The sequence below is a fragment of the Megalopta genalis genome, unplaced genomic scaffold (genome assembly GCF_051020955.1).
Source record: "Megalopta genalis isolate 19385.01 unplaced genomic scaffold, iyMegGena1_principal scaffold0038, whole genome shotgun sequence".
Taxonomy (NCBI): Eukaryota; Metazoa; Arthropoda; class Insecta; order Hymenoptera; family Halictidae; genus Megalopta; species Megalopta genalis.
The window spans coordinates 1,237,942-1,251,514 of NW_027476107.1; the positions used below are offsets into that span (position 1 = coordinate 1,237,942).

General features: G+C 46.2%; 1 non-coding gene across 1 annotated transcript; it reads right to left on the reverse strand.

The window, feature by feature from the left end:
* Nucleotides 1–3,978: 3,978 nt before the first annotated feature.
* On the reverse strand, nt 3,979–4,133 carry LOC143261162 (5.8S ribosomal RNA). Its single transcript, XR_013035380.1, has one exon. It is a non-coding gene; the product is annotated as a 5.8S ribosomal RNA (ribosomal RNA).
* Between the last annotated feature and the right edge of the window lie 9,440 nt (nt 4,134–13,573).

Genomic DNA, 13,573 nt, shown 5'->3' on the forward strand with positions numbered 1-13,573 from the left:
CATCGGCCTCTCTCAGGGCTGTCGATGCGTCTTTACAATCAAGGCTCACTATAGGTGAGCTTGAGTCGGTACTAAATTTACCTCCCTTAGGTTGTTTCGGTGTCCTGTCCGAGTTCGTCAATTTATTCGTCTTCAGTTTTTTTGCGTCATTCATGGAGCCGTCAGTTGGTGGTTTGGCTTTAACCCGTTTGTCATTGTTGCGTTTCTCGCAGGCTTCGTTGAGTGCCTTGCAGTATGCATTTAGGCATTTTTCCGCATTAGTACAGGATTTCTCCATGTGTCCAAGGTCACCGCACCTGCGGCAGCTCTTAGACCTGTCCGCATTTTTACATGTTGAGCTGCGATGACCGTATTCGCGGCACCTGTAACATTGGGTGACCTCTATCCGTTCAACCACACGACAGAGGCCCCATCCAACCCTGAAGCGTTTCACCTTTAAGAGCTTTTCCGCGTTTTCGGTGGAAGTGATGACGGTAGCATTTTGGCTACCCGCGTACCCAGGACGAAGGGCTTTCACCTGAACTTCCTGAGGATCCAAGGTCGAGCCCAGCATCTTGTATAGTGTACTCGATATGTCCTCGGTCGTAACATCCCCGTCTAAACCCTTAAGGTGGAGAGTTTTTGTATTGCGGGTTGATACTTTCACTTTAACTCCGGCAATCTTTTTATTAATTAGTGCGGAGAGTCCTGTTACCTTCCCTCGGTCACCCTTGACAGAGATAACTAGGTCTCCTTTCAGGTTCGCTTTGACGTAAGCGATGTCAATCCCCTCTCAGTTAACGTCGACGTTCTTTTTAACAGAACGCAGCATGTCAGCGTATGTTTGTCCGTTACTGGATATGGTAATGGTTTCCGTCGCGGGCTTACCAGAGCCGTCAGAGCTTTTGATCATTTTTATGTCTGGTCCCCCTCCCTTACTTGAGCGGAGGTGGATCATCAAGCTGCTCTGGGAGAAGGTCAATTCAACAAGTTTCCTGGTAATATTTATACTTACTTCGTCTGGGCAAATCAACGTGATTACTTTTCCAGCCGAAGTATCCGTACTTAGGTGCGCCATTTTCCTGAGGCACTCGTATGCCACGTGTAAGTCGATAGTGTCCTTCTCATTATCCTTATGGATAAGAAAGAAGTGGGTCCTGGATTTCTTAGCCATACCGCCGCTTTTGTTTGGAATAGAGGTAGTGGTCTGAAGGTGGGCGACCTCTCCCTTGCGGGCCTCCTGGACAAGGATATCGTCGAGACATGTCATCTTCTGAAGGATTCTGCGCGTAGTTCCATCTGTGGTACGTAGGTCCGCCGGTGTGAAGCAGGCGATGTCAATCGCGTCTTTCATCGGGCTTGCGTTATCATCAACTTTTGAGTGAGCAAAGGAATCGATTGCCCACTTCTTATTAATGAGCTTGTGGAGCTCATCAAAGTTGAGTTCCTTTCGCGCCCATCTTGCGACCTCCCCAGGATCCACCGCTTCCGGGTCTGCGGTTTGCGTACCCATAGTCCTATATGCTTTGGGGAGAGGAGGACGAGTGGAGCTATCGTCGATTAAAGAGGCACGGGTCGCATTACCGACCTCCTCGCGTGTCTCGAGTCCTCCTTTGGTAAGGACCTCCTTCGTGATCCTTTTTAAAGAGTTCGTTTCCTTGACCAACGAGCTCACCAGTAGTGATAAGTTGGGGTTTACGCTGTCCTGTGACCTACAAAACGCCTGTACCGCCTTGGTGCAGGCTATAAGTTTCCTCAATTGGATAGTGACGTCAGCCAACAGATTAGTTTCAACTACAGCTGTGTCGTCCTCGCTGAGGTCAGACATGCTGTCCAGCCTCTTTCTTTTCTGTGTATGTGCCGCTTCAGAAGTCGGTCGCATCTCACTTTCCGAGTGAAAAGCAACCTCGAAGTCTTCCTGCACCTGCGTCTGGGACGCCATGTCCGTCAATGACAACGAACGTCGCCGTTCGGTGGGTGGTGGAGTCCTCGGTATCTTTCTGACCGGCACAAAGGGAGACTTGAACTCTACCTTCTCGTTCTCGCCGGTTTGAGATCCTACTCTTCCCGGAGTGAACCAAACGTCCCCGGATTCGTCATCAGATTTTGCCGCAAGGCGTGTGGTGATTTCTCCAGTGTTTCCCCCGTCGGATTTCCCTGAGGCTTTGCGACCCTCAACGTCCTTCGCCGGGGTGGGCGTGACCGAGCCAGTCCTCAAGAGGTTAGCTCGGGCGTCTGACATTTTGGGACGAACACTCTTTGTACCCGCCCCGTGTTTCATCCCTGTAGCCGTAATACTCGGGGGAGCCAGGGGTTCTACTCCACCCGATAAGCAGTCGCCGGATGACCGTTGTGGGGGGCCTGCTCGCCCACCACCGTCCACAACGAGCCCTGGGGGTTCCGACGCCCCCTGAGCAGTAAACGAAAAAGTCTTCTTAGACATCTCCATATGTTTACGTGTTCGCACTTAGTTTTTCACCACTCTGGCTGAACCTTACCGGCAAGGGGGACCCTGCCAGGAACCGAAGTTCCAACCGGCATCGCTCCAGTCTTCATTGTAGCTACTTAAGCCCCTATACCACGACAAGGTGGCGATCATATAGGGGGTCATATTTAGCCATAGATGGAGTTTACCACCCACTTAGGGCTGCACTCTCAAGCAACCCGACTCTAAGGAGAGGTCCTCCCGAAACGCGTACCGGTCGCTACTGGCCTGGCACTCTCTATGGATAAATGGCCCCATACAAGATGGACTTGGACGCGGTTGCGACGTTACGGGATAAATTGACCCTCCTGAACACTACATTTCCCAACAGCGGAATCGCGGGTTTTAGTGCTTAGCTAATTCCTGTTCGCTCGCCGCTACTAAGGAAATCCTGGTTAGTTTCTTTTCCTCCGCTTAGTAATATGCTTAAATGCAGCGGGTAATCTCGCCTACTCTGAGGTCGTCGAACGTGAAAAAAGATTTTTTCAGAGCTTCCCCGAAAGCATTGCGAAACGCGTACAGAGCAACACAAAAAAAATTTAAAAAAAACACAAAAAACCGTTAATGCAAAAAAACCGCTTGTCTTACGCGCCTCACCAATGTCTTTATAAAATTCGATATCCTCTCCAAATTGATCCGAAACACTCGCAAGACGATTACAATCGGTATAACTTTAACGTCCGTGCGAAAAGTACTTTCGGGGACTGGACGACCGATTGATCGTGCGGTTTCGCTTTCGATCATTTGAAGAGAACAAAAAGACAATGGGGCGACCGACAAACGGTTTCCACAGAACGAGACTCGCGATTGCGTTGACATAGCCACACCAATAGAGGAGTGTATACAGCAACCCGGTGGGGTGTTCTTTACCCAGAATATGTGCAACATCGGATCTATATAGCCATCGATACAATTCGTACACAAATGTGTCGTACGAAGAGAGAGACTCTTTTCCCTCTGGCAACATAATGGTAAGAGACATCCTTCCAACTCATAGGTTCCACTCCCTGGGGCTATGATATATACATATAAATTCAAATTCGAAGCAACGGTCACAATTCTACTCTATTTTTGCGGGTTATGTGTTCTTTCGTTCAATTTCTTTCATGCGTTCGTTCGATCTCTGTACACAGTCTTCACATAGGACAGACTCGTGTAGTACGCTTTCGTGGGTTAAACCCATCTCGTTTCGTTTCAGGCGACGTCGAGAGCGCGTTGAAAACATACCAGTGAAATCGATAGTTCTACGATCGAATCGTCCCGAAAAGATTTTGTCACCGCTTCGAAGCGGTGTTTCAGACGGGCGGACGTATATAAAATATACGACACACGACACCGCCTTCCACACTCACGCAAGTTCGAACGATTTCCATCTCTCTCGAAGACTGTTAGACGTACGTAAAATTTCTCAATATTCATAGGACCGCGACAAACGCCGACGAAGCGCCCATCATTCGCTGGTACGTATATAGGCAACAAGTGCCACCAACGCAAGCAGTTTATAAGTACGTAAACGACCCTCAGCCAGGCGTGGTCCAGGAATTGTATCCGTGGACCGCAATGTGCGTTCGAAATGTCGATGTTCATGTGTCCTGCAGTTCACACGTTGACGCGCAATTAGCTGCGTTCTTCATCGACCCACGAGGCAAGTGATCAACCGTTCAGGGTAATTTTTTCCCTTTTATTCTCATATATATATAATGTGTATTTGCTATCCACCACACTTTTGTGTTATATTTCGGAACAAGCCAATACCCGAAGAGCTCCAACCAGCGCGCGAAGGAGATTCGGGAGTCGTCGTACGACGACATAATTGTCCCTTAAAGAACGAGATATTTCCGTCGAAACCATATATATATGTACGAGCAAATCCAAAACCACTGTTTTCTTGCAAGTTCGACGGTCGGAGCGAATAGAACATTGAAAAGCCTTCTATCGAAGAAACACAGAGAGTATATCAGCCCCAAAAACGACGGGGATATGGATTCAAACTGGATAATACCAACCCGATGCTGGATTCAGAAAGTTTCTCTCTCCTTTCGTCGTTACTACACCGGACAGACTCACGGCCGGCTCTAGCTGGGTGTCATATATACGTCCCACGCTCATGCTGCCACTAGCGCGCAACAGAGTAGGGTGTGAGCCTGGAATCCATCGCACCCCAACGGTTCAAGGCCGCGGAAATACTCTAGAAAGTCCCTATCACTCGCCTGAACCTCTCCGGCGAGATCGGGCGCCTCAGCCATCGGCTGCAGTGTCTCCTGCTGAATGCGGCCAATGTGCTGCGCCACGAGTGCTCGGTAGTCCTCGCGCTTCCGAGCACCCTTAAGTCGAGCTCAGCTGTTCGAGCTCGACGCCGGTCCAAGTAGACAAACCGTACTAAACACATCAAACAGTCTTCTGTTTGTATCATTGCAATGTATTCATCACTTAGGCTATCCTTCCAATATTCACAATATCAAATCCATTATCTATTTTCCGTCGTCTCCCTTGCAGCGCTGTTCGTTATGACATTGCCGTCGTGCACTGTAACAAACGTTCAGTGCTTCTTTTAGTTTTCGATATTCACAACGAAATAAATAGGCCCTCACACCGCGACCATGGCTAGTTTTCATTTGTCATCAGTTATCAGCTACTTACGCTTGTAATTCTTCTTTGCCCTTGTGCACGCAATTCACGTTACGCTTGTAATACTTTTGCGCTTGCAGCCTAGCTTCGCTACAATCAATTGCGCTTGCAAATTTCGATATAGCTTTGTAGCCATAAATTGATCGCTTAATCGTATCATTCATGACCTTCACGACACATTATCACAATTCATCATTCAATTGTATATCATCTGTAACCTCCTCTGTACGAATCTTATTGGTTAAAACGTATTTAGTGTTATTACACCAGCGTTTTTTACCATACAGTCCACTATCCAATTCATCCTTCCAATCCTTCCTCCAATTCAACCTTCCCAACGAAAAGATACATTTGCAACATATTTGGAAATTTCGAGAAGAATAACAAACTAGTAATTTTGGAAATTGTCGAACATTTAACTTATTTCTGCACTTTATGAGCCTTCCCGGGTACTACATATTTCCAAAACTTCATCCTCCGGTTACGTAAACGTATATTGTGAGTCATGTACCCTCGAAAGGGTACAATGACGAATTTTCAGGGACCGAGGCAAGTACGGGCATTCCCATTACCGTTTTTCAAGAAAATTCGGGCCAGTTTCACGTCAGGTTCCAACGAAGTAACAGTTACAAGATTGAGTCTGATTCTCTTGCAAGCAACTCAACTGAGTACAAAAAGGATTTTCGTTAATATTCGAACAAGATACAAAACACAATAACTTTTTTAGAACTTGTTGAATTTTTTTTTAAATCGTAAAATTGTAACGAAGTTATTGTCTAGTATACAGGGTGTCCTAAAATTATTGTATTTCCGGGAAGTGAGTGGTTCATGAGGTCTTTTGAAGCAACCTTTTCCTCAGCAAAAATGCGATCCGCGGCTTCATTTACAAGTTATTAACGAAAAACAGTAATCAATGAGAGGCCAAGATCAGCTGACACAAGGCGACCGAGCCAATAAACGGAATTGGTTTTCGCGTCCTTGTTAGCTGCCCCGCCTCGCGTTAGCCAAGCTAGCTTCTCATTGGTCAGCGTTTTTCGTTAATTACTCGTTAACGATGCCTCGGAGAACATTTTTGTAAAGGAAAAAGTTACTTCAAATGATCTCAAGAATCCCACATTTCCCGGAAATACCATAATTTTGAGACACTCTGTACTGGTCCCTCTATAATCTAGAAGCAAGTTCAAATCGTTCATTCTAGTTTTAAAAAAGATATTGTGTTTTAAAAAGTGTCCGAGTATTAATGAGAGTCACTGCATATCCTTGCAAGGTTACGAGCCCGAGCCGACCAGTGAGACAAACTGAGAGCGCGATCTATGTAGAATCCGCGATACATTCACAAAGCAAAAAAAAGCTAGTCAGATATTATACACTAAAGTCACAAACATTAACCAAACCTTTGGACAAAGAAATCAGGTTAATTGGCGTGAAGAACAGCAACAGAGTTTTCAAGATTTTCGAAACGAACTCTATGAAGCTGGAGTAGGAGCAGTATTAAGCCAAGGAGAAGTCGGTACAGAATTACTGATAGCTTATCCTCCACGTACTTTAAATTCGCCTAAGAATAATTATTCATCCACAGAAAAGGAGCGTCGAACATATCGTCGAAAACGTGGGAATTTAAGACAGCAGCAAATATTCTCAACAGGAATCACATCCTCTTCGCCGGTACCACACCAACCCATCCACAACCCGCATTCTTAATGAGCGCCGAATATCAAGATGAAAGTACTATAATCGTCGACCTAAGCAGCTTCTGCAAACGCAATAAAATAGATGAAACTGTGATAACAGCCAAGCCAAGAGTAAAAGAAACAATGATACAAACAACAGTCATCTACAATATCCCAGACGCCTCATCTACGCCATTTAATCTACCAATAATATCACCTGCCAAGATCAGTGAACCAAGTATAACTTAGTCTATACCTGATTACGAATCTTCATCCCAGGAGAACAGCAGTTCAACTGATGGAGACGAACCAGATATTAGCCCAGTTTTGCCACAACCTACGAACACGGATAAAATTGTCACATCAGCAGAACAAATTCGATGAAAATTAACAGAAGCTCGCAGTAGATTAATCGCAGGTCACAAGGGTGTAACGGAAACCTTAGATCGATTAAAGGAAAAATATTACTGCTCTGAGATGAGAAAAGATTCACTAGTACATATACAATTGTATTTAACCAAAACTTGTAATATACTATCTTTTACCAGTTTACTTTGGTTGCAAAATTCGATTATTCCGTTTCCTGATTCGAAACACAGTATTTGGTGCATATTTTTATTTTTTAAATCCCTCTACTTTCGAACATTCAACATTGGCACACATTTTCAGGAACCCATTGTGTGCGAAACTCAAGGGCCCACTGTAATTATATGGCATTACAAGTTTTTAAAAGTACTCTTTCTAAATGTGAACTAGTTCAACCAGATAATCAACATTTTAAACGAATGTCGAATTGGGTGACGGCATAAGACGATACTACGACGCTTGTCTGTTTTTGAAACGATAATGGGCTCGCAACATAAGAAGGAGGGCTACAAAGCGTTCAACAGTGCTAGAGAATACGTCGTGAAGATTTCTAAAATGTATTTAACACAAGAACAGTACCAGATAATATTCGCGCAGTGCAAGGGAAATGCAGCTGCTACTGTGAGAAGATTGCGGGAAAAATACCCAAATTTTCGTACGTCCACAGAATATACTGTACGTTTGTTAGCACGGCGTTTCTATTATTATTTACTTTTTTTATTTTTATTCTTATTTACTGTACGTACGTTACCGTGGCATCACGGCATCAAACGATAAGGGGGCCGGGAGATCATTTTCTGCGCGGACCCACCGATCAGAAAATCGAGCGCAAACCCTTATAGAGGAGGACGGCACCGAGAATGTACGAGGAATCAGTCTCCGCTTAGAACAAGTCACGATTAAAATAACCATGATTTTTATTTGCCTAACAAGAAATGTTCATGATCTTTAAATATTTATGCATTTGCATATATTTTTTTTCTTTCTAGTGTTAGCAGTACTACCGTACACCGCATCCTAAAAGACAACTTGAAGCACCCGCATAAATTCAAACGGGTGCAGAAATTGCAAGATTCTGACTTCGATCAACTGATCCAATATTCAAGATGGCTGCTGGGAGAAGTAGCGCGGAATCCATCATTCTGCAAATTCATTTTATGGACAGATGAAGCACTGTTCACAAGAGAAGAGTGTTTTAATGCCCATGGTTTGCACTTGTGGAGCGACGAGAATCCGCGTGCACTTCGGTCACACCATGCACAGGTTTAACCCGATTTAAATCCGACGGATTTTTATTTCTGGGGTTATTTGAAACTAATTTTAGCAATGAACATTTTCAAATTATTATTGCATCTTTTTATTGTTCTTTTAAATCAATATTGTCTACTTCCAGGATACAGTATACAAAAAAGCAATAGAAAGCATTGATGATATAATAAGCCGAATTCACGGCGCTGTTGCAAAGATAACAACAGAAATGTTGGATAAAATACAACGACAAATTGTAAGCCGTACCGAGTGGTGTTCGGAGGTCGGCATTTTGAACAATATTATCGATAGCATTAGTCGGTCCTTTTCAGGGCCACCAATTTTTAACGAAGGATTAAACGATTCAATAGAAAACACACCACCCCTCCATAGGATACCTCAACGATTTAGGATCTTCGGTGTGTGGCGACGACGACAAAGGGCACGGCGCCATATTAAATAAACAAGATATGCAGGGACGTAAACTGCGGATAACCCTCTTTCATCAACGGTATCCTGCGCTCTTAGAACGTAATTAACAGCCCTTCGAGGAAAATGGTATCGGGTGTCATTTTCTCGGACGGCCGAACGACGAAGGACAGGGGCCCACGGTCGAGGATTGAATTTTTCGACAGTGAAACGTTGACTGCCGTACGAACTGGTCGAATAAACGATTATCTGCGAACGCGTCGTATAAACGATCCGCCGAGAACGCGTCTCAGTCAGCTTTCGTAATATCCACAAGTGTTTCGAATTATCAGTAATTAATGAAGTGATCAGTGTTTGGTGAAAGTGCATTGAAAGATCATCTTTACGTTGTACGAGATCAATGCCTTTCGACATCGTGAGACACAATTCCAGCCAGCAGAAGCATCCTCAACTAAATGGATAAGTTTCTTATTGATAATATATTTCATATTTCTCTAATAAACAGCTTGATGGCGGATTCCAAAGTGTGTGGGTCGGTGGTGGCCGGGGAGCGCACTGGATGAAGACATAGTACTAAGGATGGGTACTATCACAAAAACTACAAAAATAAAAAAAGCATTCAATGTCGACGGGACGAGCTTCCAGCAGGAGTGAAGCCGTCGCCAGAGGCGCTGAGGCTACCGCAGCTACCCAAACCGCCGCGTCTGCGATTGACAAGCGGCCCGCGATCATGTTGAACATCGTCAACCCTCGTGTGGCTCTTGAGATGTGCGTGGCACACACGCGAGCGGTCTCGATGATAACCGAGACCACGGTTGAAGGTACGCCGAAAATCGGTAACGTGGTGGCCCCACCCGCGTCGAGGGACTCTTTCGGCCGCAAGGTCGGGAAGAAACCCAAGAGGGAGGGCAAAGTCCCAGCAGGTGACGGCTGGAAAATCGTCACCAAAAAATCAAAGCGAGCGAAGCCGGACGCACCCACCGGCAAAGCCCACGAAAACCAGGCCAGGAGGTCGAAGGGGGCGATCTCCGGGCGCAAGGGATTGCCTCTCGATCTCATTCGAGACGAACCCTTTGGGAGGGTATCCGAGATGCGAACCTTCTCCATTCGACCCGTGTCGATCTCCGTCCAAATCGAACATCCTATCCGAGGTTGAGGCACTCAACGAGCTGGTCCTGGAGCTGGTCCAAAGGAACAGCTTCGTCGAAAGGCAGCTCGCCGCGGTCAGGGCGGATCTAAAAGCGCGTCCTGCCGTAGTGAGTGCAATGCGAGACCTGGGCCGTCCAAGGGAACTCTTCCGAAGACGGTTTGCAATGCAGTGCAGCCGACCTATGCCCAAGTGGCTAAGGTCGACTGCAAGAGAGCTTCTCCGGAAGCGGTAAGGCCTCCACAACACGTGGTGCGCATCTCTCCGCCGGAAGACAAAGGGATAGAGTAGCGACGCTACTAAGCGGACTGTACTGTCCATCGTAAAACCAGCGAAGGAGGCCATCCGAGTCAAGTCAGTCCGACGCATCCACCCCAGTGGCATCACCGTCGAGAAGAAGGAAGACCTGAAGGCCTTCGTTAGGAATAAAAAGCTCAAGCATGCGGGGCTGTCCGCCACCCTACTCATCAAACGGGACCCGATGATCATAATCTACGACGTCCCGAAGAAGATGGGTAAGGAGGAAATTGCTTCCTGTCTATGGAAGCAAAATCTCTGCGAAATGACTCAAAAAGATGTGTCATCGGGGATAGAGTCAGCCACATGGCTGGCAAGACCCCGGAGACAGCTAACTGGGTTGTGGCCGTCAATCCGCAGATCCGTCTGCGACTGAAACAGAGAGGTGGCCGGGTGTACCTCGGATGGAGTTCCTGCCGCGTGCAGGACAACGTCTCGGTACTACGGTGCTATCGGTATCAGCGCTTCGGGCAAGCAAGCGCTGCAAGTTCAAAGAGGACGTATGCGGTCACTGCTCCGAAAAGGGGCATATCTTTGCGCTTGTAACAAGAAGATCAAACCTCTGGTTTGCTCTAAGGACAGAGGGCGAGACTACAAGCACAAGTCCCGGGACCCGGCTTGCGCCTCCTATCAGGAAGCGCTAGCTCTGGAGATATCCCGAACAAAATACGAATAATTAGTACAAACCACCGACTACGTTCACGAGTCATTCGAATCATGCAGCATAATATGCAGCGGGCTCGAAACATGGCCGACGAGGTTCGGACTGAAATCCATAAGAGAGGGACGGATGTGTTGCTCGCACAAGAGCCATATAGCTGGCGGGATACAGTGCCCGGGCTAGGCTTGAGAACGAGGCTGATCACGGCAGGTAATCCGGTGATGGCTGCAATAGCGATCAGAAGCCCGGATCTAACCGTGGTTAAGGTGTCTAACTTCTGCGACACGCATATATCCTGTGCTAGCATTTCAGGCTCGTTTGGGAGTTTCTTTCTGATCAGCCAGTATTTCCAATGCTCTGAAGAAGTTGAATCCGGTCTGGCACGATTGGAGAGAGCTCGTAATGCACTGAGGCACAGCCGAGTCATTATCTCCGCCGACGTCAACACAAAATCAACCCTGTGGGGTAGCGCGAAGACGGACGCGAGAGGCCGTAAACTCGAAGAGTTTATCGTGAGCCATGGCTTGGTTGTCTTGAACGAGACTGGAAACGCTCAGCCGTTTTCCAGCCCTAGTGGACAGTCTTACATCGACGTCACACTAGCTACACTTGATGTATGCGACAAGGTGCGAGGTTGGAAAGTCCGCAAGGATCTGAAGACTAGTGATCACCAAGTGATAGTTTTCTTTGAAGATAGGCATTGATGAAACCGAGATACCGGCTCGAAAGCGCAAACAAGTCCGATAAGGCGCTGCTGTAATGCAAGAGGAATCTATCCCCAGTTCCACTGAATAGAGGGGAAGTCGAACATCTTGCACAGAAGATCAAAAGACAATCATTCAAGCGTGTAATTCCTCAATGCCAACCAAGCGATGGCACTCAAAATCCGTCCCATGTTGGACTGCAGACTTGACAAGACAGAAGAGGCGAGTCCGCAAACTTAGACGAGCCTCCCAGAATCTAGCATGTTCGGATAAGCAGAAGGTGGCCACGAGGACCGAGTATCTTAAACAGAGAAAGACCTACAAAGCCGCTATTAGAGCTACTAGAACCTTGCGTCGTTATGTATAAGATCACAAGGCAGAAGATGACCGTTGGCGCAGTCGTCTCTAACATTCGTACTGCCCTGGGTTTCACGACAGACTGGGACTCCACCGCTAATTCCAGACGACTCGACCGAGAACGACTCTCTGAATCATGTGCGCGTCAGGAGGAAAGCTGCTTCCGCGCCGGTAAGAGAGAACGCAACTCCTTTCACTCACTCGATGCTTAGCGCGGCGGTCAACCCGACTGAAGAGCGGAAAGTATCTGGACCTTCACCGAATTGAGCCGGAGGTTTCAAAACGCTCGAGTCGAATGATCCACCATGAACTCCTCCGACTCTACAACGGATGCCTAGAACACGGAATCTTTCCTGCTAGATGGAAATTTAGGTCCATTATTACGATACTGAAAGGGCCTGGCAGACCTAGGACGGAGTCCTACAGGACAATCTGCTTACTCTCGGTAGTAGGTGTTGTAAATAATGGATATTACAATGTCACCCACAATCATGTTTTGAATCACGCGCCATATAACATGTATGCACCGTGAAGTAGGGCTCCTCTTGCTTCCGTCGGGGCACTACACAAAGACAGTGTAAGAGCAGTCGTGGTCGTGGGAGCCAAAAATACCAACGACGATATATCGTTGCGCCTCCATTAGAGTCTTATTATACTCATCACAAAAGATCTGTGTTTAAGTATAACTTCATAAAATGTTAAAATGGTTCATATTCGATGCAACACAAGTGAAAAAATGTTTATTAGATCAACTTTTTGTTATATCTTATGTTGTTTCGTGCCGAGGGTTTGTATATGTCAAAGTGATAAGGTAGAAACGGGACACGGGATATCCCTCGGATATCCGTCGACACGAGATACTTTCTCTGGACCGTAGTCGCAATCTTTACGATGTTTATGATAGTTATCAGAGAACTCAAATGGCACCAGTGTATCGAAGCTGCGAGCCTACAATCTTTTTCACTCTTTCTTGATCCGTCGAACGTGCAGTCAGTGTTCCAAAGCCGTCATCGTTTTCATAGAAACACAATTAGCAGTAGAAAATTGTGTCAGTTTTGTTGCTACCTTTTTGGAAAAATTATATCCTGTTACGAACATGGATGAGGCAGAATTAGTGCGAATTGTTAACGAGTTAGATATAGCTGAAGAAGGAGTTGACAGTGATGACGAATTATTCGCGCCAAGCCGTCGGTGTGATCGCATGCTATATAGCGATAGTGAATCCAGCGAAGAGAATTGGAAGATGAGGATGACGAGAGTGGTAGTGTGGAATCTTTCACCAATTTCAGGGAAGTAAATGTGGAAAACGATACCCAATATAACCCGCGCCCGTTATTTTCGGAAATACCCGGCCCTAAACATTTGCCACCGAACATATCCAAACCAATAGAATATTTCGATTTATTTTTTACGTAAAAATTTCTAAACATGTTGAGATTCGAAACAAATCGGTACGCAGAACAGTTTTTCGAGAATGCTGGACCAGCAAATAGATCTACAACATTGAACTGGAAGAAAACGACAATCAAAGAGTTGAAAGCATTCATAGCCGTTTTGCTCGAAATGGGAATAACCCGTAAGCCAACATTTTTTAGTTACTGG